This window comes from Ranitomeya imitator, chromosome 3 (assembly GCF_032444005.1).
Source record: "Ranitomeya imitator isolate aRanImi1 chromosome 3, aRanImi1.pri, whole genome shotgun sequence".
NCBI classification, from domain to species: Eukaryota; Metazoa; Chordata; class Amphibia; order Anura; family Dendrobatidae; genus Ranitomeya; species Ranitomeya imitator.
In genome coordinates, this window is record NC_091284.1 from 627,088,549 (window position 1) to 627,115,424 (window position 26,876).

Sequence of the window (26,876 nt, forward strand, 5' to 3'; positions counted from 1 at the left end):
GAAGGCGGAAGGAGGGGAGTGAAGACAGGGGAACATATGCACTGCTCGTGCCCATCAATCACACCCTCGTAGTCAAAATATATGAGACAACGGGGGGCGTTGTGTCGGGCAGGGGGGACGCACAGGCACAGCCAGCCAACCAATGATGTCAGGAGACGGGCAGCGCTAACAATGGGGGTGCTGCGTGTCATTAAAAAGGAAAGTCACACCTCAGGGACATTGTAATGGTCTGTAATGAGACACATTTTGTACTTGTTGAGTTCCACGTGTGCAAGGAGAAAAAGTCAGCCACCTTGTACAAATGCAGCAGTACTGCTGTACAAGGTGGCTGTTATACATAGAAACACCTGGGGGGGTGGGGGGCAGGCTCCCTTCAATTTCAGTTCATGTGCCTGCGTGGCGTTTGCAGGACACGTTGCCAGCTACACAGCAGGGGAACAGCTGGCAGTGCTGAACCCCACTAACACATTGGCTGGTGTTTTTCTCTGTGCAGCTAGCATGTCCGGGCAGAAACTGGCGGTGTTTGAGCCCAGGGTCAGCAGGAGGAGTAGAGGAGCAGAGTGTAGGCCGAAGCCTAGTTGAACCAATTTCAAAGGTTACCTTTAACCCCCCCTCAGGTGTTGAAAGGTACAAGAGCCACACCTTGAACAGCATTAATGATGCACAAGTCAAAGGTTGCTCTATTTTATTTTGCTCCTTGCACACGCTGAATAAAACACGTACACTATTTAGCCCATTATACTGTCAAACAGTAGTGGAGGCGTGACTTGTCTTTTTAAGGAGATGCAGCACAGGTGTAAAAATTTACACCTAGCTGCTGTGCGCAGATTCCTGAGCGTTGTTATTTGCTGTACAGGAGTCTGCGCTTTTGTGATCCCTTGGCCATGCGCTGTGAGCGCTTCCTGTCTTCTGACCTCATTTCATGTCGGCCGTTACGGTTAGCGATGGACATGAATCCCAGACCCACAGTGTGTTCAGTAAATATGTTTGACGCTCACACATGTCCTTACACCTGCTTCAGACTGGGCGGCCTCATCTGATCCCTTATCGCCTGCCGCGGCCATGAGGACACCCAGTCTGAAGAAGGCGGAAGGAGATGAGTGAACACAGGCAAACATATGCACTGCACATGCCCATCAATCACACCCTCGCTGTCCAAAAAAATAAGACACCGAGGGGCGTTGTTTCGAGCAGGGCAGACGCACAGGCGCAGCCAGCTAACCAATGATGTCAAAAGACGGGCAGCGCTAACAAGGGTGGTGCTGCGTATCATTAGAAAGGAAAGTCACACCTCAGGGACAGTGGAATGGTCTCAATGAGACACATTTAGTACGCGTTTAATTAAACGTGGGCAAGGAGAAAAAGTCAGCCACCTTGTACAAATGCAGCAGTACTGCTGTACAAGTTGGCTATTATACATAGAAACACCTGGGGGTGGGGGGCAGGCTCCCTTCAATTTCAGTTCATGTGCCTGCGTGGCGTTTGCAGGTCACGTTGCCGGCTACACAGCAGGGGAACAGCTGGCGGTGCTGAACCCCACTAACACATTGTCTGGTGTTTTTCTCTGTGCAGCTAGCACTTCCGGGCAGAAACTGGCGGTGTTTGAGCCCAGGGTCAGCAGGAGGAGGAGAGGAGCAGAGTGTAGGCCGAAGCCTGCACTGGTGGCAGCTTTTGTTCTGTTGTGCCAGCGTGGCTTGTGCTGGACACGTTGCCGACTACACAGCAGGGGAACAGCTGGCGGTGCTGAACCCCACTGACACATCACCTAGTGTTTTTTCTGTGTAGACAACACTTCCAGGTGGCAACTGACAGTGTTGAAACCCAGGGAATCAAAGAGGAGCAGAGTGTAGGCCGAAGCCTGCAGTGGAGCAAGTTGAAAGGGAACCTTTAACCCCCCCCCCCCAGGCATTTGTTGCTGAAAGAGCCATCTTGTACAGCAGTAATACTGCACATGGAAAATGGTGGCTCCGAAAATTATGCTCCTTGCAAACGCTGAAGTACACACTCATATAATGTGTCACCTCACACCGTCAAACCATCCCGGAAGTGGGACTTTCCTTTGTAATGTGACACAGCACAGCCGTCATTCCAACCCCCTTGGTGCCAGGCGCCACCTCCTCAACGTTGTTTGGTTCTGTCACGGAGCCCGCGCTGTAATGTTATCCCTTGGCCATGCACCATCTTCTGACATCATGTAGGTGTCAGGCTTGCAGTGCCTGTGCGTCCAAGCTGCCCGAGATCCAACCTTGCAGTGTCATCTAATGTAGTCCCACTGCGGGCCAGGGATCCATGGGCATGCGCAGTGCATATCATCGCCTCTCACTCACCTCCTTCCTGCTTCTTCAGACTGTGCGGCGTCACGGCCGTGGCATGCTATTAGGGATCAGCTGACGCCGCCTAGAAGAAGCGTGAAGAAGGGGAGTGATAGGCTAATATATGCACTGCGCATGGCCATGGATACCAGGCCCACTGTGGGATCACATTAGACGACACTGCGAGGTGTGATTTCGGGCAGCGTGGACGCACAGGCGCAGCCAGGACGACAACAAATGATGTCAGAGGACGGGCAGCGCAAACTGTGCATGGCCAGGGGATAACATAACAGCGCAGGGTCCATGACGGAATCAAACAACGCTAAGGAGGCAGCGCACGGTGCCAAGGGGGTAGCAATGACGGCTGTGCTGCGTCACATTACAAAGGAAAGTCCCACCTCCGGGACGGTTGGACGGTGTGAGGGGACACATTACATGAGTGTGTAGTTCAGCGTTTGCAAGGAGCATAATTTCAAGAGCGACCTTTCCCTTGTGCAGTATTAGTGCTGCACATGGTGGCTCTTTCAGTAACAAACGCCTGGGGGGGGGGACAGGTCCCCTTACATTTTAGTTGTGCCAGCGTGGCGGTCGCATGACACGTTGCCCGATACACAGCTGGGGATCAGCTGACGTTACTGAACCCCAATAACAGAGGAGCGACTGTTGACTGTGCACACAGCACTTCCAGGCACAAACTGGCGGTGTTAGAGCCCAGGGACAGCAGGAGGAGCAGATTGGAGGTATTGCCGCACACACAGCTGGGGATCAGCTGACGTTACTGAACCCCAATAACAGAGGAGCGACTGTTGACTGTGCACACAGCACTTCCAGGCACAAACTGGCGGTGTTAGAGCCCAGGGACAGCAGGAGGAGCAGATTGGAGGTATTGCCGCACACACAGCTGGGGATCAGCTGACGTTACTGAACCCCAATAACAGAGGAGCGACTGTTGACTGTGCACACAGCACTTCCAGGCACAAACTGGCGGTGTTAGAGCCCAGGGACAGCAGGAGGAGCAGATTGGAGGTATTGCCGCACACACAGCTGGGGATCAGCTGACGTTACTGAACCCCAATAACAGAGGAGCGACTGTTGACTGTGCACACAGCACTTCCAGGCACCAACTGGCGGTGTTAGAGCCCAGGGACAGCAGGAGGAGCAGAGGAACAGAGTGTAGGCCGAAGCCTGATTGGAGCAAGTTGAAAGGGAACCTTTAACCCCCCCCAAGACGTTTGTAGCTGAAAGAGTCATCTTGTGCAGCACTAAGGATGCAAACGGAAAAGGTTGCTCTTTTAATTATGCTCCTTGCAAACACCGAAGTAAACACTAAAAATGTGTCCCTTTATACCGTTAAACCGTTCCGGAGGTGCGAATTTCCTTCGTAATGGGACACAGCACAGCTGTCATTCCTATCCCCTTGGTGTCGTGCGCTGCCTCCTCAGCGTTGTTTTAAGCTGTCACGGAGCCTGCGCTGTTCTGTTAGCCCTTGGCCATGCCCAATTAGCGCTGCCTGTCTTCTGACATAATTTGGTGTCAGGTTGTCAGTGCCTGTGCGTCCACGCTGCTCCAGATCCCACCTCGCAGTCTCGTCTAACGTAATCCCACTGCGGGCCTTGGAACCATGGGCATGCACAGTGCATAACCTCGACTCTCACTCCCCTCCTTCCCTCTTCTTCAGACTGTGCGGTGTCACGGCCGTGGCATGCTAGGGATCAGCTGACGGCGCACAGTCTAAAGAAGGCGGAGGGAAATGAGCGAGAGCCCGAGGGGAAGATATGCACTGCGCATGCCCATGGATCCCAGGCCCGCAGTGTGACTCAATCAGAAGACACTGCGAGGCGGGATCTCGGGCAGCGCGGCCGCACAGGCACAGCCAGCCTGACACCAAATTATGTCAGAAGACAGGCAGCGCAAATAGGGCATGCCCAAGGGATAACAGAACAGCGCAGGCTCCGTGACAGCTTAAAACAACGCTGAGGAGGCAGCGCATGGCACCAAGGGGGTAGGAATGATGGCTGTGCTGCGTCACATTGCGAAGGAAAGTCCCAGCTCCGGGATGGTATAACGGTATCAGTGAACACATTTTATAAGTGTTAAGTTCTGCGTGTGCAAGGAGCTAAAAAAAAAGAGCTACCTTTTCCTTGTGCAGCATTACTGCTGCACAAGATGACTCTTTCAGTAACAAACGACGGGGGGGGGGACAGGTTCCCTTACATTTAGGTTGTTGTGCCAGCGTGGCGGTCGCAGGACACATTGCCGGCTACACAGCTGGGGATCAGCTGACGTTACTGAAACCCAATAGCACTGGGTCGTATGTTTTTACTGTGCAGCCTGCACTTCTGAGCCGCAAATGGCGGTGTTGGAGCCCAGGAATAGCAGTTCAGGTGGTAGAAAGATGAACACAGCAGGAGACCTGGATGACACCCAATTACTTAATCAGGCAGAGGAGTGGCAAATTCCTGCGAGATCCAGGCCTGGTTCATTTTCTGGAAAGTAAGCCGGTCAACGTTATCGGAGGATAGTCGCATGCGACGGTCTGTTAGTACACCACCTGCGGCACTAAAGACACGTTCCGATAAGACACTAGCCGCAGGGCAAGCCAGCACCTCCAATGCATACTGGCTTAGCTCTGGCCATGTATCCAGCTTAGAGACCCAAAACTTGAACGGGGAAGAGCCGTCTGGGAGTACAGTAAGAGGGCAAGCCATGTAGTCTGTCACCATCTGACGGAACCGTTGCCTCCTGCTGACTGGAGCCACCGGTGATGGTGTAGACATTTGGGGCGGGCACACAAAAGTGTGCCAGAGTTGTGCCATACTGGGCTTGCCTTGGGCAGAGGCACTGCTTCTGCTCCCTCTTTGGGCAGAGCCTCCCCCACTGCCTCGACGCACTGAGCTGCTTTGTAAAGCACTAGCAGCACTCCTCTCAGTTGGACAGGAGAAGATGATGGAATTCACCAGTGTGTCGTGGTACTCCCGCAATTTACGCTCCCGGGTCAACGCAGGGATGAGGTTTTGGACGTTGTCCCGGTAGCGAGGATCGAGGAGGGTGAACACCCAATAATCAGGCATGTTGAGAATGTGGTCGATGCGGCGGTCGTTTCTCAGGCACTGCAGCATGAAATCCACCATGTGCTGCAGAGTGCCAACTGGCGCAGAAACGCTGTCCCCTGCTTGAGACATGATCTCTGCCCGCTCGTCATCACCCCACCCTCGCTGTACACACTGACCACTGGACAATTGTGTCACTCCCTCCTCTGGACGGAGCTCTTCCTCCTCCATTGACTCCTCCTCATCCTCCTCACAAATTGGCCCCTGCATACCCCTTTGTGAGGAACCACGTGGCGCTGACTCTCCAGAAGCTGATGGAAAAGGTGACTCCTCATCCTCCACCTCTTCCACCACATCATCCCTTAACCCTTGCAAAGTTTGTTGAAGCAGGCAGATAAGGGGGACAGTCATGCTGACTAGTGCATCATCTGCACTTGCCATCCGCGTGGAATAATCAAAAGGACGCAAAACCTGGCAGACGTCCTTCATAGTGGCCCACTCTGTGGTTGTGAAGTCTGATCGGCGCTGACTGCGACTTCTTTGCGCCTGATGCAGCTGGTACGCCATAACTGCTTGCTGCTGCTCACACAACCGCTCCAACATATGTAACGTGGAATTCCACCGGGTAGGTAGGTCACATATGATGCGGTGTTCCGGAAGGCGGAATCGGCGCTGCAGAGCAGCGGGATCTGGCCAAGCTGGAACGCCGCAAGTGAGCACACTCTAGGCGGACCTTGTGCAGCAGGGCATCAAGATCCGGATAGTCCCTCAGAAAACTCTGCACAACCAAATTGAGCACATGTGCCAGACATGGGATGTGAGTGAGGTTGCCAAGGGCCAAAGCTGCCACCAGATTTCGGCCATTGTCACACACTACCATGCCTGGCTGGAGATTCGCTGACAGTAACCACACATCACTCTCCTGCTTGATGGCATTCCAGAGCTCCTGCGCTGTGTGGCTTCGATGCCACAATGAAACTAGTTTCAAGACGGCCTGCTGACGTTTGGCCACGGCTGTGCTCATGTCGGTCATAGGTAAACGTTCACAGGTCCATGTGGAGGTGGACTGTGACGGATCCTGCAGAGAGGAATCAGAGGAACTGGTGTAAGAGGAGGAGTCGATGCGTACAGACTGGATTCCTGCAATCCTTGGAGTGGGCAGGACACGTCCTGCGCCACTCGCACGATCTGTACCTGGCTCAACAACATTAACCCAATGGGCAGTGAGGGAAACATATCGCCCCTGTCCATGCTGACTGGTCCACGCATCGGTGGTGAGGTGGACCTTGCTACTGACGGCGTTCAGTAGCGCATGTTTTATGTTTGCCTCAACATGCCTGTGCAGGGCAGGGACAGCCTGCCTGCTGAAGTAAAAGCGGCTGGGCACCTTGTACTGTGGGACTGCCAATGCCATCAAGTCACGGAAGCTGTCAGTCTCCACCAGCCTGAACGAGAGCATTTCCAGGGACAACAGTTTGGCAATGCCTGCATTCAGAGCCTGTGCTCGGGGGTGGTTGGCCGAGAATGCCCGCCTTTTCTCCCATGCCTGGACTACCGATGGCTGTAGAGTAGACTGGGAGTGTGAGGATGACTGGGAAGGTGGTGCTGTGGGTGGAATTACACTAGGTCTCTGGACAACAGTGGAGGAAGAGGCAACACGAGATGAAGAGGTGGTAGCTGCCGCTGTTGGTTGGCCTACGTCTTCACTGTGTTTCTGTAACTCCACCGCGTGCCTGTTCCGCACATGTTTCCACATATTTGTGGTATTGAGGTTGCTGACACTTTTACCTCTTTTTACTTTCTGATGACACAGCTTGCATTTGACAAAACAAATGTCATCTGCAACTGTGTCAAAAAAGGACCAGGCACTGCAAGTCTTGGGAGCGCCCTTTTTGGCTTTGGAAAGAGACAGGCTCCTAACGGGTGCCAAAGTGGAGGCTACAGGCTCCGCAGTCTTCCCCCTCCCTCTCCCTCTTTGGCCCGTAAGGGGAAGCTCTTCCTCAGAGCTGCTCCCACCACCTTCCTGTTCCTCACGCCACGATGGGTCAAGGACCTCATCATCTCCACTACCCTCTGCCACCAACTGCTCCTCCTGGGTAGTCTCGGCAGCACAGTACGCATCAGAAAGCGGCACCTGAGTTTCATCATCAGATGCGTACTGCGCTGTGGTCACCGGAGGCACTGGCCCACCTGCCTCTTCAGAGTCAGAGAGAAAAAGCTGTTGGGCATCACTGCACACTGCCTCTTCTTCCATTTCTCCAATGCTGCTTGGCTGGCCCCCTGTTTCCAAGCCAAGAGATTCAGAGAACAGAAGTAGAGACGGCTCCTGTCCTGGGCTCTCTGACTGCCTGGCCAATTTGGCAGGTGGTGAAGAGACAGATGGCTGCTCTCCAGTGCTCTGTGCCTGAGAGGATGTGGCACTAACTGAAGTCGATGCCAAGGCGTTAGCTGCCATCCACCCGACAACGGCTTCAATTTGGTCTTCACGCAGCAGCGGTGCACGGCGCTCTCCGACAAAGCTGCGCATGAAGGACTGTTCCCTGCTGAAACTGAGTGATGACGAGTCACCGGCGCCCGCAGCAGGCACAGAATCACCACGTCCTCTCCCTGCTCCTCTCCCTGCTCCGCGCCCACGCCCACGTGCCTTACTCCCTGCCCTCTTCATCTTGGTTGACAGATAAAGATAAGCAGAAAAGTACTAAGGCCTTAGTGTGCTTATTCCTGAAATGCTCCTCCTAACAGGTGTAAGAAACACTAATGTTGTAAATTGTGGACTAAACTTTATTATTTTTCAAATGTGGCCTACACAAGTGTTAAGTTGTGTTTGCTGAACTTTACTTTTTTTTTGGTGCAGATCGGGCTACAGAGCTAGTTTAAATCACACGGAGACCGTGCAGACAGCCGTAAACAGCGCTGCAAGGCCAAAAAACCCTCCTCTCGGTTATCCTATATAATGTTTTTCCACTATTTAGCTGGATACGAGTGGAAAGACACTAATAGGAATTTTTTTTTTCAAATTTTAAACTGGCTGCACTATTTGAAAAAAAGGAAATTGTTTTTCAAGGTATGAGGCAGTAACGCACCCTGAGCTGAATCCAACCGGCTATGGCTGCACACAGACTACAGGGCGAGCTGCGCTCACACAGAGACCGTGCAGACAGCCGTAAACGGCGCTGCAAGGCCAAAAAAACCTCCTCTAGGTTATCCTATATAGTGTTTTTCCACTATTTAGCTGGATACGAGTGGAAAGACACTAATAGGAATTTTTTTTTTGAAATTTTAAACTGGCTGCACTATTTGAAAAAAAGGAAATTGTTTTTCAAGGTATGAGGCAGTAACGCACCCTGAGCTGAATCCAACCGGCTATTGCTGCACACAGACTACAGGGCGAGCTGCGCTCACACAGAGACCGTGCAGACAGCCGTAAACGGCGCTGCAAGGCCAAAAAACCCTCCTCTAGGTTATCCTATATAGTGTTTTTCCACTATTTAGCTGGATACGAGTGGAAAGACACTAATAGGAATTTTTTTTTTCAAATTTTAAACAGGCTGCACTATTTGAAAAAAAGTAAAATTTTTCTTTAGGTATGAGCCAGTAACGAACCCTGAGCTGAATCCAACCGGCTATGGCTGCACACAGACTACAGGGCGAGCTGGGCTCACACGGAGACCGTGCAGACAGCCGTAAATGGCGCTGCAAGGCCAAAAAACCCCCCTCTAGGTTATCCTATGTAGTGTTTTTCCACAATAGAGCTGGAGACTGGTGGAAAAACACTAATAGGAAATTTGAGAAAAAATGTGCAGCAGGCTGCACTAAGAGCAAAAAAGGACAACTGTGTGAGGCAGTGTGAACCCCCCCTGAGCTGAATACAACCGGGTATATGGCTGCACACAGACTACAGAGTGAGCTGCACACACACACACACACACACAGAGACCTTGCAGAACGCTGTTAAAACAGCGCTGCAAGGCAAGAGCAAGGTGAACAGTGAAGAACACACAGCGTTTTGCTAAATTAGCCTTTGGAAAGGAAAATAAAGCAATTAGCTAGCTCGACTGGCCCTCAGTTAGAACACAGCGTCCTGTCCCTAACTGAAATCACAGCAGAGTGAGCGCAAAATGGCGGCAGCGTTTTTTATAGTGCAGAGTGACATCATTTCAGCAGCCAATCACAGCCTTGCCAGTACTTACATGCCCACCATGCTAAACAGGATGTGCCCACACTTCCAATCATTCCTCATTGGCTGCTGCGTTCAGTTTGAATTCTGGGAACTTCCGATTCCGGTATCCGATACGCGGGAAGTATCGGAATTCGGTATCGGAATTCCGATACCGCAAATATCGGCCGATACCCGATACTTGCGGTATCGGAATGCTCAACACTAGTAATGACACTATCAAAATGGCTACGGCATTACAGTGGTTGACAGGCAATTCCCACATGCTTATTGGCTGTGTAACAGGCACCTAACATGCGTGGATTTGAGCATCCAGATTCTCGAGTGATATCCAAGTATTACCGAGCATGTTTCCTCATCCCTAATGAATATGCATCATATAATTATAAGCACACTCCGCCAATGCCATTAAATCCCTACCACTTTGTCCTACACATTTGTTCAATTATATATCTCCTATTTATGAGTAGTTTATGTTCCAGTGTGTAAGCGTACCTGAGCGTTCCAACATGTGACTTCCGGTCACGCACCCTTCCTGACATCCTACGCATTCCACCCTGGAATACATGACTTCCTGTTCTGTGCTATCCACTGAAGCTGTGGAGATTAATCTGTCCATGCTCCCCACTTAAACACCCCCTTTCTGGCATCATATGCGTTTCTCCTTGAAATGCATGACTTCCTAATCTGTGCTATACTTCAAAATCAAGGATGTCAATTGGTGTGCTTTACATTGGAACATAGATACATGGAACATACACTTCATTCCATAACATTCTCTTCAGGTTATTTGGGAGCCTATCCATACCCATACATTCTATATGATTTTCTTCTGTGGCATAGAAAAAAATAAATAAATAAATAATAAATGCAATTTTTATGCATGAAAGAGGAAGAAGGGTAAGGAGTGTTTTGGGGGGAGGGAAAGAGAATGTGAACCTTTTTTATACTCTGATACATTTCCTGGTTCCCAGCTCTTGCTACTCACAGATGTTCTTGATAAAGACTGTTCTCAGTCGAAACGTTGGACAATATCTCTTTTGACTCCTTGCCGGATCGAATAATTAACACTGCAGCATGACCTACAGTCCCATTTTCTTTTTAGTCATGTTGAAATTTCTCCCTTCCTCGAGCACACTATATATTAAAAGGACAGTGCTGCTCGTCTTTCTCCTTCATCTAACCCGTAGATCACAAGCATTCAATATTAACTAACAGCTGTCTTTCTTGTGAACACAGATTTCTCCAGATTCTCTGAATATTTGATGATATTATGTACTGTATATGGTGGGATCTTCAAAATGTGTGCAATTCTTCATTGCGGAAATTTTTTCTGAAACTATACCTCAATTTTTAAATGCACTTGTTCATAGATTGGTGAACCTCTGGCTATATTTGCTTCCGAGAGACTTTGCCTCTATAATATGCTTTATTTCTTCACAGTCATGAATGTTGAAGCTGATTTTTCATTAGTACCACTTATTTTCTATTTTTTGTTGTTGCTTATATGCTTAATCCTGTCTCATCTTTTTTGAGATGTGTTGCTACAATCAATTTCTAAAATTATATTATTAGCTTTCATCTTCTGATATGTGATCTTTGTTCTGTTGTGAATACAATTTGGCTTTAAGAGATTTCCATATCATTTAATTGTTTTCTTTACATTTCATAAACTGTCTCAACTATTTTAGAATTGGGATGTTTGAGTAATTCAGTCTTCAGGTACTGGAGAAGCAAAGTTGAGTAACATATTAGGTTTTAAGGCAGAACTGGCTGGGCGGAATAGTACAGTTAAAACAGTGATACAGCAGTGCTGAGTAGGGTTGAGCGACTTTTACTTTTATAGGATCGAGTCGGGTTTCACGAAACCCGACTTTTTCAAAAGTCGGGTCGAGTGAAATCGGCCGATCCTATAAAAAAGTCGGGGTCGGCCGATTGGTCGCGCGAGCGGTCACATGGGCGGTCACGCGACCAATCACAAGCCGCGACATCATCTAAGGCCCTTTACGCGCTGATTCTAAGGAAGGAAGGCTGCCGCTTAGTACCAGGGCGCGTCCGAGGGTGAGTATAGCAATATTTTTTATTTTAATTCTTTATTTTACACTTAAATATGGATTCCGATACCGATTTACGATATTGCAAACATATCGGAACTCGGTATCGGAATTCCGATACCAGATTCAGAAGATCGCCGACCTCATGGCCGACCCCACCCAGGGGTCGGGTTTCATGAAACCCGACTTTGCCAAAAGTCAGCGACTTCTGAAAATGGCCGACCCGTTTCGCTCAACCCTAGTGCTGAGTTTGCAGCATAGTTGGCACAGTGGTATGGTAGAGTATCAATATACCAGAGCTCATAGTAAAGTACAATGCACAGATATCACAAAAACACGGAAAAGTCGACTCAACAATATTGCAGCAATGAGATTTAAAAAATAAATACAAAGAAAAAATGGAGTTCTATACGGAAAATGCTTAAGAATCAATATTTATTAAAGAACCATTAAAAAGTCTGTAACATTTACAAAAAATACAAAGGAAGGGAAGACCCTAGTGCAAAAACATCCAAGTCATAAGCACCCAAAAAATATTTATAACACCATGGTATATATGACCATCTATAGTAGCACATAGTAATAAAGTGTATTCACTGGCTCTCATATGGACAAGTGTCCTTCATGCATAAAATTAGCAAGGAGACCAGTATATAGTGCATATCAAGAGTCAGATTTCTTACCCATGGTGAGGTGAGTAGTGCTTAATGACTCCGGAAAGCCCCCTGACGCGCGTTTCGCGTTGCTTTTTCAAAGAGGGAGTGAAGTAATTGCCCCTGATGTGGTCTCTTCCGTGGACCGGGTGCAGTGTTGGCATAGATATATTGATGACATCTTTTTTATATGGCAAGGCAGTGAGAGTGGTATCAAGGAATTTGTGGGTCATCTCAATTGTAATCCCTATAATATCAGGTTGACATACAAGGCACACAAACGTAGAATTGATTTTTTGGACATTCTTATTGAGGTGGATGAGATGGGGGCGGTGCATACGGATGTATTTAGGAAAACTACTTCAGTTAACTCCCTATTGCATGCGTCTTCATCTCACACCTCACATACGATTAGGGCTGTCCCGGTTGGCCAATTCCTCAGGATGAAGCGGATCTGCTCGACAACACTTTATTACTATGTGCTACTATAGATGGTCATATATACCATGGTGTTATAAATATTTTTTGGGTGCTTATGACTTGGATGTTTTTGCACTAGGGTCTTCCCTTCCTTTGTATTTTTTGTAAATGTTACAGATTTTTTAATGGTTCTTTAATAAATATTGATTCTTAAGCATTTTCCGTATAGAACTCCATTTTTTCTTTGTATTTATGTATATTTGGAGTATACGTTATTGTCCTGATAGATACATGGGTGCAGACCAACGTCTTTTTTCTACAACACACCGAGTGTGTGTGTCCCATGTTATTTCTGTGGGTGTATTTTTATTGAGATTTAAAAAATGTCTGATGCACATCTGGAAAGTGGTATGACAAAACTGACTCGGCAATATTTCAGAGCTGAGTTTGCAGCAGACTCCCGTGCAGAACTGGCAGAGTGTCAAAGTAAACAGAATGATAAAGCAAAGTTGAGTTTCTTATGAAATTTAGTTAAAAAGTGGAGGTCTACACTAATGGTATAGGTGCCATCTCCCCGAATACTGATGTAAAACACTTTCTTGTAAGTATTTTGCAATCACAATTGAGCTTCAAAATGTGTTCACAAGAATCATATTCCAGCAAATCATTTTTTGAGCTGTGATTATACAACAGCAAAGGTTTTATATACCAAGGTGGCTAGCCTCTCGCCATCAAAATTTATAGTATAGTAAATGTATAGTAAATGTGAACCGAGTTCATCACCGCAGCTATCTGATTAACTTTGTCATACGGGAGAGGTGCTTACACAAGTTTGATTTGTTCACTTGTAGAAAATTAAAAATATCTTGAAGGTAGTCGGTGTGGAATAAAAAACAGAAAAACTTGGAAATAGAAACTATTGACCTACAAAATCTGATCTTGCTAATTTTTAATAAATGTAATGTCAGGGTAAGAACTTTTGTTAGTAAGATAAGCTAACAATTTGTCTGACTTATTTTCCCCCACAATATTTTCATGCTTCTGAAAGAAAATGTAACATTTAGCTTGAAAAGCTAGCAATTCATACAAAGAATGTTAACACCTGCAGGCCGAACTATTGGCCATGGAAGCATCTGAAATGTATTGCATCTCTGCTTTTTCCAGTCTGTCTTGCACTGCTGCTTGGAAATCTCTCATATCTATATAAGACTCAACTTAGGAAAACTCTTCAGGTATGCTATAACTATCACTTAAGTTGATCATTGATCATCTCAGTTACAAATGGTATAGTGGAGGGAATAAAAAGTATGATCTATTCTTGAAAAATACCTGTTGGTGGAAGAAATGCAGAAGCAAACTTTTGTGTTTTTGGTTAACATGTGCTAGATATTTTTTCTCCACCTCAAGCCACCTCCTCAAAGTGATAAAGACTTTCTAGTGACTCGATTGAGACTGTCTTGAGGGGCTAGTGTTTCCAGAGGATTGGAAGAGAATATGTTAAGTTTTCAATTGCATATTAGTCAGTGAAATCCAATGTGCATGGAAGGGCCTGTTTTTGTAGCCCATGTCAGCTTGAGGGGAATATATATGCACCAGATGGGCAAAGGTATACTAACACGTACATTTAGAACATCCCATTTTTAATCCAAAGCCATTAATATGCAGGTGGCTCCCTCTTTTCAGCAAAAACAGCCCACGCTCTTATAGGAAGTATTTCTGCAAGATTACAGAGCATGCCTGTGGGAATTTGTGGCCATTCATCTACTAAGGCAGTTGAAATGTCAAACACTGATGTTTTACAAGAGGGACTGCTTCACATCTAGTGTGGGCCATTCAAGTTTTTCCATCCCAATTGTACCAAAATGTTATGCTGGAACATAATGTGGCCTCCCCAAAACCGTTCCCACACAGTTTTAAACATACAATTGTGCAAAATGTCTTGCTATGCTCAAACTTCAAGATTTCTCATTACTGGAAATAAGATGCTTAGGCCTACCACTGAAAGTAACTTATATAATATTATCCCTCCACCAAGCTTTATATTTAGCACAGTGTAGTCTCCTGGCATTCAACAAACCCAGACTTGACCATTAGACTGCCTAAAAGAAAATAATGATTAGTTTTCCCACTATTATAGAGTCCAGTAAGGGTCTGCTTTACACAATTCCATCCAATTGGCATTGTGCTTGGTGATACAAAGTTTAGATGCATCTGGTTCTCCATAGAAACTCATGCGATATAACTTTTGGCACATGGTTTTTGAGTTGATCTAAGGATTGAGGAGGGTTGTAACTCTAGAGCTACAAAATAAGTAGATCTTTGGTATCTTCTTGCACTCTGCACCATAACACTCAACGACTTTGCTCGATAACTCTACACTGCCCATCACTTAATGGCTGACCTTCCGTGGTTTTTGAGCACTTCTGCTTTTCAATTAAGCAATTGTTATGATCCGGTGACCTTGGAGCCGCATGGAACTTTCTCTGGAGTTGGTGTAAACTGTACTGACCGCAAATCCTGAACTTAACACCGCAACTAGAAGTAGCCGTGGGGTGTGCCTAACAAATCCTAGACACCTCGACACAGCCGGAGGACTAAATACCCCTATAGATGGAAATAGGAATTCTACCTTGCCTCAGAGCAGAACCCCAAAGGATAGGCAACCCCGCACAAATATTGACTGTGAGTAGTAGAGGAAAAGACACACGCAGGCAGGAAACAGGATTTAGCAAAAGAGGCCACTCTAGCTAAAATAGGAAAGGATAGGACAGAATACTAAGCGGTCAGTATTAAAATCCTTCCAAAAATATCCACAGCAGAAAATACAAAAAACTCCACCATCTAACTAAAGATGTGGAGGGTATATCTGCAACTCCAGAGAATCCAACAAGACCGAGAAAACACTGACACAGTCTAAGCTGGACAAGAGAAAACAAATGAATAGCACGGAATTATTAAGCACACAGCATGTGTGCCACAGAAACAAAAACCAGACACTTATCTTTGCTGAATTGGCAGCAAGGCAGGAGGAACCAGACAAAGATCCAAAACCTCCCAGAACCATGGACAACTGGCAAGGACTAATGAATCCTGCACACCTAAATAACCCAGTCAGAACTGCAATCAGCAGAAACACCTGACCAGGACTGCAACTCAGGGACAACTGCATTACCACCTACAACCACTGGAGGGAACCCAAAAGCAGAATTCACAACAGTACCCCCCCCTTGAGGAGGGGTCACCAAACCCTCACCAGGGCCCCCAGGACGATCAGGACGAGCCAAATGAAAGGTACGGACCAAATCAGCAGCATGGACATCAGAGGCAAAAACCCAAGAATTATCCTCCTGGCCATAACCCTTCCATTTGACAAGGTACTGAAGCCTCCGCCTCGAAAAACGAGAATCCAAAATCTTCTCAACCACATACTCCAACTCCCCATCAACCAACACAGGGGCCAGAGGATCAACAGAGGGAACAACGGGCACCACATATTTCCGCAATAAAGATCTATGGAAGACATTATGGATAGCAAAAGAAGCCGGAAGCGCCAATCGAAAAGACACCGTATTAATGATCTCAGAAATCCTGTAAGGACCAATAAACTGAGGCTTAAACTTAGGGGAAGAAACCTTCATAGGAACATGACGGGAAGACAACCAGACCAAATCCCCAACCCGAAACCGGGAACCAACACACCGACGACGGTTAGCAAAACGTTGAGCCTCCTCCTGAGACAACACCAAATTGTCCACCACATGAGCCCAAATCTGCTGCAACCTGTCAACCACAGAATCCACACCAGGACAGTCAGAAGGCTCAACCTGCCCAGAAGAAAAACGAGGATGAAAACCAAAATTACAAAAGAAAGGCGAAACCAAAGTAGCCGAACTAGCCCGATTATTAAGGGCAAACTCGGCCAATGGCAAGAAGGCCACCCAATCATCCTGATCAGCAGACACAAAGCATCTCAAATAAGTCTCCAAAGTCTGATTAGTTCGCTCGGTCTGGCCATTTGTCTGAGGATGAAATGCAGAAGAAAAAGACAAATCAATGCCCAGCCTAGCACAAAAGGCCTGCCAAAACTTAGAAACAAACTGGGAACCTCTGTCGGACACAATATCCTCCGGAATACCATGCAGACGAACCACATGCTGAAAAAACAACGGAACCAAATCTGAAGAGGAAGGCAATTTAGGCAAAGGCACCAAATGAACCATCTTAGAGAACCGGTCACAAACAACCCAGATAACAGACATCTTCTGGGAAATCGGAAGATCAGAAATAAAATCCATAGAAATATGCGTCCAGGGCCTCTCAGGGACTGGCAGTGGCAAAAGCAACCCACTAGCACGTGAACAACAAGGCTTGGCCCGAGCACAAGTCCCACAGGACTGCACAAAAGAATGCACATCACGTGACAAAGAAGGCCACCAAAAGGACCCACCAACCAAATCTCTGGTACCAAAAATACCAGGATGACCAGCCAACACAGAACAGTGAACCTCAGAAATCACTCTACTAGTCCATCTGTCAGGAACAAACAGTTTCCCCACTGGACAGCGGTCAGGTCTGTCGGCCTGAAATTCCTGAAGAACCCGTCGTAAATCAGGGGAAATGGCAGAAAGGACCACCCCTCCTTTCAGAATGCCGACCGGTTCAAGGACATCAGGAGAATCAGGCAAAAAACTCCTAGAGAGGGCATCAGCCTTAATATTCTTAGAACCCGAAAGATACAAAACTACGAAATCAAAACGGGAAAAAAACAAGGACCATCGAGCCTGTCTAGGATTCAGCCGTTTGGCAGACTCGAGGTAAATCAGATTCTTCTGATCGGTCAAGACCACAATACGGTGCTTAGCTCCCTCAAGCCAATGTCGCCACTCCTCAAAAGCCCACTTCATAGCCAACAACTCCCGATTGCCGACATCATAATTGCGTTCAGCAGGCGAAAACTTACGGGGAAAGAAGGCACACGGTTTCATCAAGGAACCAGCAGGATATCTCTGAGACAAAATGGACCCTGCCCCAATCTCAGAAGTGTCAATCTCAACCTGAAACGGAAGAGAAACATCCGGTTGGCACAACACCGGAGAAGAAGTAAATCGGCGTTTAAGCTCCTGAAAGGCAGCGACAGCCGCAGAGGACCAATTCACCACATCAGCGCCTTTCTTCGTCAAATCGGTCAAGGGTTTAACCACGCTAGAGAAGTTAGCAATGAAACGGCGATAAAAATTTGCAAAACCCAAAAATTTCTGAAGGCTCTTCACGGATGTGGGTTGAATCCAATCATGAATGGCCTGAACCTTAACCGGATCTATCTCCATAGATGAGGGAGAAAAAATGAAGCCCAAAAAAGAAACCTTCTGCACCCCAAAGAGACACTTAGGCTGGTTTCACATTTGCGTTTTTTTGGGTGCGTTTTTGCGGTAAAAAACACAAAAAAGCATGGTGAAAAAACGCATGTAAACGCGTGCAAACGCTGCGTTTTTTTGACGCGTGCGTTTTTGCATGTGGTGAAAAAAACGCGGCGTTCTGACGCGTTTACATGCGTTTTTTCATGCATTTGTGTTTTTAAATGCATGCTGAGAAATGTGTGACAGCTTCCAATCATCAAAATAAAGTAAAAAACCCACTATAAACAGAAATAGTTATGGTTATGGTAAGGGGTAGGGTTAGGGGTAGGGATCATAACCCTAACCCTAACCCTAAAGGGATCCTAACCCTACCGCTAACCCTAACCCTAAAGGTATCCTAACCCTAACCCTACCCCTAACCCTAACCCTACCTCTAACCCTAAGGGATCGTAACCCTAACCCTACCCCTACCCCTAACCCTAACCCTAACCCTAAAGGGATTAGGGTTATGGGTAGGGGTAGGTTTAGGGTTAGGGGTAGGGTTAGGGATAGGGATCATAACCCTAACCCTAAAGGGATCCTAACCCTAACCCTACTGCTAACCCTAACCCTAAAGGGATCCTAACCCTAACCCTACCCCTAACCCTAGCCCTACCTCTAACCCTAAAGGATCCTAACCCTAAACCTACCCCTACCCCTAACCCTAACCCTAACCCTAAAGGGATTAGGGTTAGGGTTAGGGGTAGGGGTAGGTTTAGGGTTAGGGGTAGGGTTAGGGTTAGGATCCCTTAGGGTTAGGGTTAGGGGTAGGGTTAGGGTTAGGGGTAGGGTTAGGGTTAGGATCCCTTAGGGTTAGGGTTAGGGGTAGGGTTAGGGTTAGGGGTAAGGTTAGGGTTAGGATCCCTTTATCACCTTTATGTTGGGGGGCGGCATATCAGTGTGTTTTCTGGTTTTTTAATATAAAAACGCATGCACAAAAAAACGCATGCGTCCCCATTGACTCCAATGTATTTTTTGACCTCCAAAAAACGCATGAAAACGCATGCGGTTTTTTTGGTCCAAAAAACGCCTCTCAAAAATACTACAAGTTGCATTTCTGAAAATGAACGCATGCAGTAAAAAAACGCATGCGTTGCAAAACGCGACCAAACGCGTGCAAACAAAAACGCATGCGTTTTCAATGTTAAATATAGGAAAAAAAACGCATGCGTTTTATTGAAAACAAAACGCTGCAGACAATAACGCAAGTGTGAAACCACCCTTAGACCCCTTCACAAACAAAGCATTGTCACGAAGGATCTGAAATACCATCCTGACCTGTTGCACATGAGACTCCCAATCATCGGAAAAAATCAAAATATCGTCCAAATATACAATCAAGAATTTATCAAGATAAGTCCGGAAGATATCATGCATGAAGGACTGAAAAACAGATGGAGCATTAGAAAGTACGAATGGCATCACAAGATATTCAAAATGACCTTCGGGCGTATTAAACGCAGTTTTCCATTCATCACCCTGCTTAATACGAACAAGATTATATGCCCCCCGAAGGTCAACCAACTAGCCCCCTTAATCCTAGCAAACAAATCAGAAAGCAAAGGTAAAGGGTATTGAAACTTGACCGTGATCTTATTCAAGAGGCGATAATCAATACAGGGTCTCAAGGAGCCATCCTTCTTAGCAACAAAAAAAAATCCCGCTCCGAACGGTGAAGAAGATGAACGAATATGCCCTTTTGCCAAAGATTCCTTAATATAATTCCGCATGGCGGTATGTTCAGGCACAGACAGGTTGAAAAGTCGGCCCTTAGGAAACTTACAGCCTGGAATCAAGTCAATAGCACAATCACAGTCCCTGTGCGGTGGAAGGGAACTGGACTTGGGCTCATCGAATACATCCTGAAAATCAGACAAAAACTTAGGAATTTCAGAAGAGGAAGAAGAGGAGATTGACATCAAAGGAACATCATTATGAATCCCCTGACAACCCCAACTAGTCACAGACATAGACTTTCAGTCCAACACAGGATTATGTACCTGCAACCACGGAAAACACAGCACAATAACATCATGCAAATTATGCAACACCAGAAATCAACAATCTTCCTGATGGGCTGGCGCCATGCGCATGGTCACCTGTGTCCAAAACTGGGGCTTATTTTTTGCCAAGGGTGTAGCATCAATGCCCCTTAAAGGAATAGGGTTCTGCAAAGGCTGCAAGGGAAAACCACAACGCCTGGCAAACTCAAAGTCCATTAAGTTCAAGGCGGCGCCTGAATCCACAAACACCATGACAGAAAATGATGACAATGAGCAGATCAAGGACACAGATAACAGAAATTTAGGTTGTACAGTACTGATGGTAAATGAACTGGCGATCCTCTTTGTCGGCTTAGGGCAGACAGAAATGTCATGAGAAGCGTCGCCACAATAACAACACAACCTATTCTGACGTCTGAAACCTTGTCATTCCGTTCTAGACAGGATCCTATCACACTGTATTGGCTCAGGAATTTGCTCTGAGGACAACGCCACAGCGTGCACAGTTCTGCGCTCCCGCAAGCGCCGATCAATCTGAATGGCCAGAGACATAGAATCACTCAGACCAAAAGGCGTGGGAAACCCCACCATAACATCTTTAACAGATTCAGAAAGACCCTTTCTGAAAATTGCCGCCAAAGCATCATAATTCCATTTAGTCAACACAGACCATTTTCTAAATTTCTGACAATACAATTCTGCCGCCTCTTGACCCAGAGACAGGGCCAACAAGGTCTTCTCTGCTTGATTCACAGAATTAGGTTCATCATATAATAAACATAAAGCCTGAAAAAAGGAGTCTACATTAAGCAAAGCCGGATTCCCAGATTCCAGGGAAAATGCCCAATCCTGTGGATCGCCACGCAGCAGGGAGATGATGATTTTAACCTGCTGAATGGAATCACCGGAGGATTGAGGTCTCAGAGCAAAAAACAGTGTACAGTTGTTTTTAAAACTCAAAAATTTGGACCTGTCACCAAAAAACAAATCAGGAGTAGGAATCTTCGGCTCTAAAACAGGAGTCTGAACAATATAATCAAAAATACCCTGTACCCTAGCAGCAAGCTGGTCCACACGAGAAGCTAATTCCTGAATATCCATGCTAGCACAAGACTCCTCGGCCACCCAGAGAAAAAGAGGGAAGAGAAGACAAAACAGAGTGCGGGAAAAAAAATGGCTCAACACCTTTCTTCCTTTCTTCTGAGATGCATTTAACTCATTATTGGCCAGTTGTACTGTTATGATCCGGTGACCTTGGAGCCGCATGGAACTTTCTCTGGAGTTGATGTAAACTGTACTGACCGCAAATCCTGAACTTAACACCGCAACTAGAAGAAGCCGTGGGGTGTGCCTAACAAATCCTAGACACCTCGACACAGCCGGAGGACTAAATAGCCCTATAGATGGAAATAGGAATTGTACCTTGCCTCAGAGCAGAACCCCAAAGGATAGGCAGCCCCCCACAAATATTGACTGTGAGTAGCAGAGGAAAAGACACACGCAGGCAGGAAACAGGATTTAGCAAAAGAGGCCACTCTAGCTAAAATAGGAAAGGATAGGACAGAATACTAAGCGGTCAGTATTAAAATCCTTCCAAAAATATCCACAGCAGAAAATACAAAAAACTCTACCATCTAACTAAAGATGTGGAGCGTATATCTGGAACTCCAGAGAATCCAACAAGACTGAGAAAACGCTGACACAGTCTAAACTGGACAAGAGAAAACAAATGAATAGCACAAAATTATTAAGCACACAGCATGTGTGCCACAGAAACAAAAACCAGACACTTATCTTTGCTGAATTGGCAGCAAGGCAGGAGGAACCAGGCAAAGATCCAAAACCTCCCAGAACCATGGACAACTGGCAAGGACTAATGAATCCTGCACACCTAAATACCCCAGTCAGAACTGCAATCAGCAGAAACACCTGACGAGGACTGCAACTCAGAGACAACTGCATTACCACCTACAACCACTGGAGGGAACCCAAAAGCAGAATTCACAACAAGCAATACTCAGTTGATTGTGAAATTTTTAGGTGGGAAGACATTTGACAAACTAATTAGTTGCAACAATTGCATCCTATTAAAGTCCAACGATAAAATGCAGTGTGCTCTTTACAATAACTTTTTTTGAAATGCAGACTTCTTGGCTAGTGATTGGATTTTATACATGTGTGGCAATGGCAATTACTGAAAACCTGTTTTCAATGATAAAGTAGTTTGTCTCAATATGTTTGCCAATTGAGTGTACAATATTTGTATACTAAATAATGTAATGTAGTTGCCTTTGAGGACAACTTGACTGAATTAACAGCAAACCATCAAAAAGTGATACCCATCTTGATTAATTTGAGTGACAAAAATTGTGGGAACAGATACATCTCTAAAAGAGTTGTAAATTTAAAAAAATTAAAAAAATATATTTTGTTTAAGAGGATTGTTCATGTCATGCAAATTCCAAATCATACATTTACAGTACTGTTTTCATAAGGACATTTAAAAGGGAGGAACAAATAGAGCATCATCCTTAGGACAGCAATTCACACTCAAGTAGCACAGCACAAAATCTCAAAGGCACCAGCAAATGCAGAATCATTGACATGCAACCAACATGCAATCACATAGAAATTAATGGCAATATGGCTTTGGTGGCATTGACATCAAAATAACTGTGAGCATCACATTAAAGAAAAAAATAAGTATTGGGACTAAAAACAAAAACGAAGAAGAAAAGAGGACCCAGGCAAGATATGTGCCTCCAATATACAGTACATACCGTTATTTAATACAATCAATTATATAAATTGAAGATTCTTATATAAAATGAAGATTCTTTCAAAGAGTTGTCCGGCCAGAGGCTACAAGTCTGCAGTCACTTCATGTCTCTGAAGACTTGAGAATCCTCACAGCATGCAGGAGCTGGCGGTCATGTAGCAGCAAATATGCAATTGTGTTAAGGGCACAGTTGATGGAATACATAGGTATTGATAAGTTATTATTGCTGTTATTCTCTTCTCAAATTGACAACAACAAGAAAAAGTAAGCAGACCATCAAATCATGGTGAAGTTTTTTTAGCTAAATTAAATAACTGCACATGGACATTACTGTACATATTATTATTATTATTATTATTATTATTATTATTTATTTATATAGCACCATTAATTCCATGGTGCTGTACATGAGAAGGGGTTACATCAAAATAAAAATATCACTTACAGTAAACAAAACTAACAATGAAAGACTGGTTGGTACAGAGGGAAGAGGACCCTGCCCTTGTGGGCTTACATTCTACAGGATTATGGGGAAGGAGACAGGAGGTCGAGGGTTGCAGTAGCTCCAATGGTGTTGAGGTGGCCGTGGGGTCTTTACAGGCTGTAAGCTTCCTTGAAGAGGTGGGTTTTCAGGTTTCTTTTGAAGGATCCAAAAGTAGTGGATAACCGGATGTGTTAGGGCACTGAATTCCAGAGGATGGGGGATATTCGGGAGAAGTCTTGGAGGCGATTGAGTGAGGAGCGAATAAGCATGGAGGAAAGGAGGAGGTCTTGGGAGGACCGGAGATTACGTGAGGGAAGATATTGAGAGATTAGTGTGGAAATTTACGGAGGAGAAAGGTTATGGATGGCTTTGTAGGTCAGTGTTAGTAGTTTAAACTGGATACGCGGGGAAATTGGTTGCCAGTGAAGGGATTTGCAAAGAGGTGAAGCAGGAGTGTAGCGAGGAGAGAGATTAATTAGTCGGGCAGCAGAGTTAAGGATGGACTGGAGGGGTGCGATAGTGTTAGAAGGTAGGCCACAGAGGAGTATGTTGCAGTAGTCGAGGCGGGAGATGATTAGGGCATGCACGAGCATTTTGGTAGAGTGTGGGTTGAGGAAAGGACGGATTCTGGAAATATTTTTGAGCTGGAGGCGACAGGAGGTGGCGAGAGCTTGGATGTGCGGTTTAAAGGACAGGGCAGAGTCAAGGGTTACTACTATACATATTAATTTTAGTTGTAATGAAAGGTAACTGGAGCAGGATTTTTTTAACCTCTTAGCCTTTATTTCGACAGCAACAAATGTAAGTTTTCTGTATTTTATTACCACGGAGACACAAAAGTCCACAAAAGAGCTGCGTAATCTGAGCAGTATAATATTTTTAGGCATTAACTTTTAAAAACTGTTTTTTTTCTTTGTCATAACAATTTTTTTTAAATGCAATGGTTTTTATGGTATTCTCCTTGTTTGCAAATATTGTCCATCATGTCGGATTAATCCTCATTAAATGCATTTACTAAACATTAATGTATTTCTTTGCACTCCATTTTTACAATTTGTTCTCATCTTATTGTCATCATTTTTTAAATGTCAAAATCATTATAACTAACGTGTTTAATAGTCAGTTCTGAAATATGCTTGTTTGTCGGAAAAAAACTTCTGCTTCTGTGACTCATTATCATCCATCTCATCATTATTCATAATTATTGTCGTTATAATAATACAATGTGTCATTTTCTTCAGTTATCACTAGAAACCACAGTTTTGTTGTATAATTCTTTATATGCTTAATATCCAAGCTGTGAAGGTACTTTCAAAGCATTCATTTACAATATAAAATAGACGAGTGGACAGCAGAGCAAAGCAGCGAGTCTTTGTGATCAACCTTTATCTTCTTCCTTTATATTTAGCTTAAAGCTATTATGTCAAATATGATGAAGACACCTGTCTACTTCTAAATAGAAAGACTTTAAACTACTAATGGCCTGCAACACATTTATATTGATACCCGGGAGCCCTATTGTAATGGAAATCCTTTTCCATTATCCAAAGATATCAAAATATTTTATGTTTCTATATAACCAGAGTAAGCTGCAAGCAGAACATTCAGTAGATAAACTCCTGCATACCGGTTAAATAATTACATTGTTCTGCATTATATTTTTTATATATATTAAATGTAAATGATAATTAGACGTAAACACATAAAGGTTGTAATAAACTTTAATATATAAAGAAGTAATATTAATTGTAAGACAAGATAATCTTCAATATCATTCAAACACAGAAAATGATAGCTCACCACATCACTTTCATCTTGGGTGCAGGATAGTCTGAGCAGGCAAGAAGGTCTGCACTCCTTTTTCTCTAGTACAATGCTTTATTGGAAATCCAATTGATCAAATTACAAATAGTGTGGTCTACAATACATCGTATGCATTTCGGAATATCTTTCCTTAATCAGACATGTCTTACACTTACAAAAAATCCCTGTTCAAAAGGCTTTCCCAAACCATCCCTCCCACCCCTCCTACATACTCCAATTACAATGTACTTAAGATGTACATAAGATGTGGAATAGACATTTGACCCACGCGTAAGACATCTGTGATCAAGGAATGTTATTCCGAAATGTCTAAGATGTAATGAAGACCACACTGTATGTAATTTGTGCATATGGATTTCCAATATAGCATTGACCCAATGACCCATGGAAAACAATGCCAACTTTCTTCTGCTGTTATAACCCCTTGCTTGCTCATGCACCCAAGGTGCCAGTGTGGTGCGGTTGTGGTCCAGGTATAGTGAGCTGTAATCTTCTACTTTTGGATTCTACTGAGATAGACATGACCCACAAAACTGCTGCATCTAAATTTGTTCCTTTGGAAGGTTCACAAGTGTCATTGTACATGTCTAAAAACCACACAATGGACCAGAGCTCCATGTCTTGTGGAATAGACTTATATAACATAACATGTAATCCACATGTACCCAGAATGCCAAGAAAGGTCATCTAAGAGGGTCAAAATATGTTTGGCATCTCTCACAAGTCCAGGAATATGTATTAAAATGGGTTGTAACATATTGCGTAGCCAGGCACCTAAATTTTAATTCAATGACCCTATATCTGCTACAATTGGTCTGATAGACCATTTTGTGTTATTTGGGCAATGAGTGGAAAATGCACTTTTTCGGGCACTCAGGTAACACGAAATCATTTTGCTTTTTATTAAAAATTCCTGATTTAAATACTCCGTCCATATCTTTATAAACATTAGTCATCCAAAGCTGTTCATTAGCCTTCTTATACAATTAAATATCTAGGACAGCTATTGCACCGCCTTTGTCAGCCTTTCTGATTATAATGTTATTGTTGCACTCTAAATTCCTAAGCACTAATTTGTGTGTTTATTTTTTGTTAAATTATAATGTTTCGTTTTGTGGGGAAAATTTTTTATGGAGATCCATAAGTTCTCTTCCTATCACCTCCTGAAAAACATCAAGTGCCTCACCACCAGCCTGAATTTGATAGAATAGTTTATTCTTAATAAGGAAAATACTAGGTGAGCTATCTTAATCCTCTACATAATCAATAGATTCACTATTCAATGGTTAAAGCCTGTGTAAGGAGAGGGAATCGGAAGAGACAGCTTTTGAATAGAGAGGCATACTGAATTTTTGTTGTACATACCAAACAGCGTAATGGTGTGAACTCATGTCAAGACATCAGTTACCATTACTAACCTACAAATGTAGGTACATTTGTTTGTTAACATTTTTTTTATTATCTTAAAAGAGTTTTTTATGAGAATGAGAACAATTTATCTAATAGAATCTTATGTAAGCTGCAACAGTAAACTTGTTTCTTTAATCAATTGTTAAAGGTAGGATCTAATAGGTAGGATGTACAACAGGATTATTGAAAGTCAGGATTCCCTCACATTTCAAATTCCAATTAAAATAAAGTTTGTGTTATTGTGAATCATTAAGCAATTTGAAGATGAAATTATGTTTAAAAGACCTAGCATTAAATATGACACATTTCTTTTT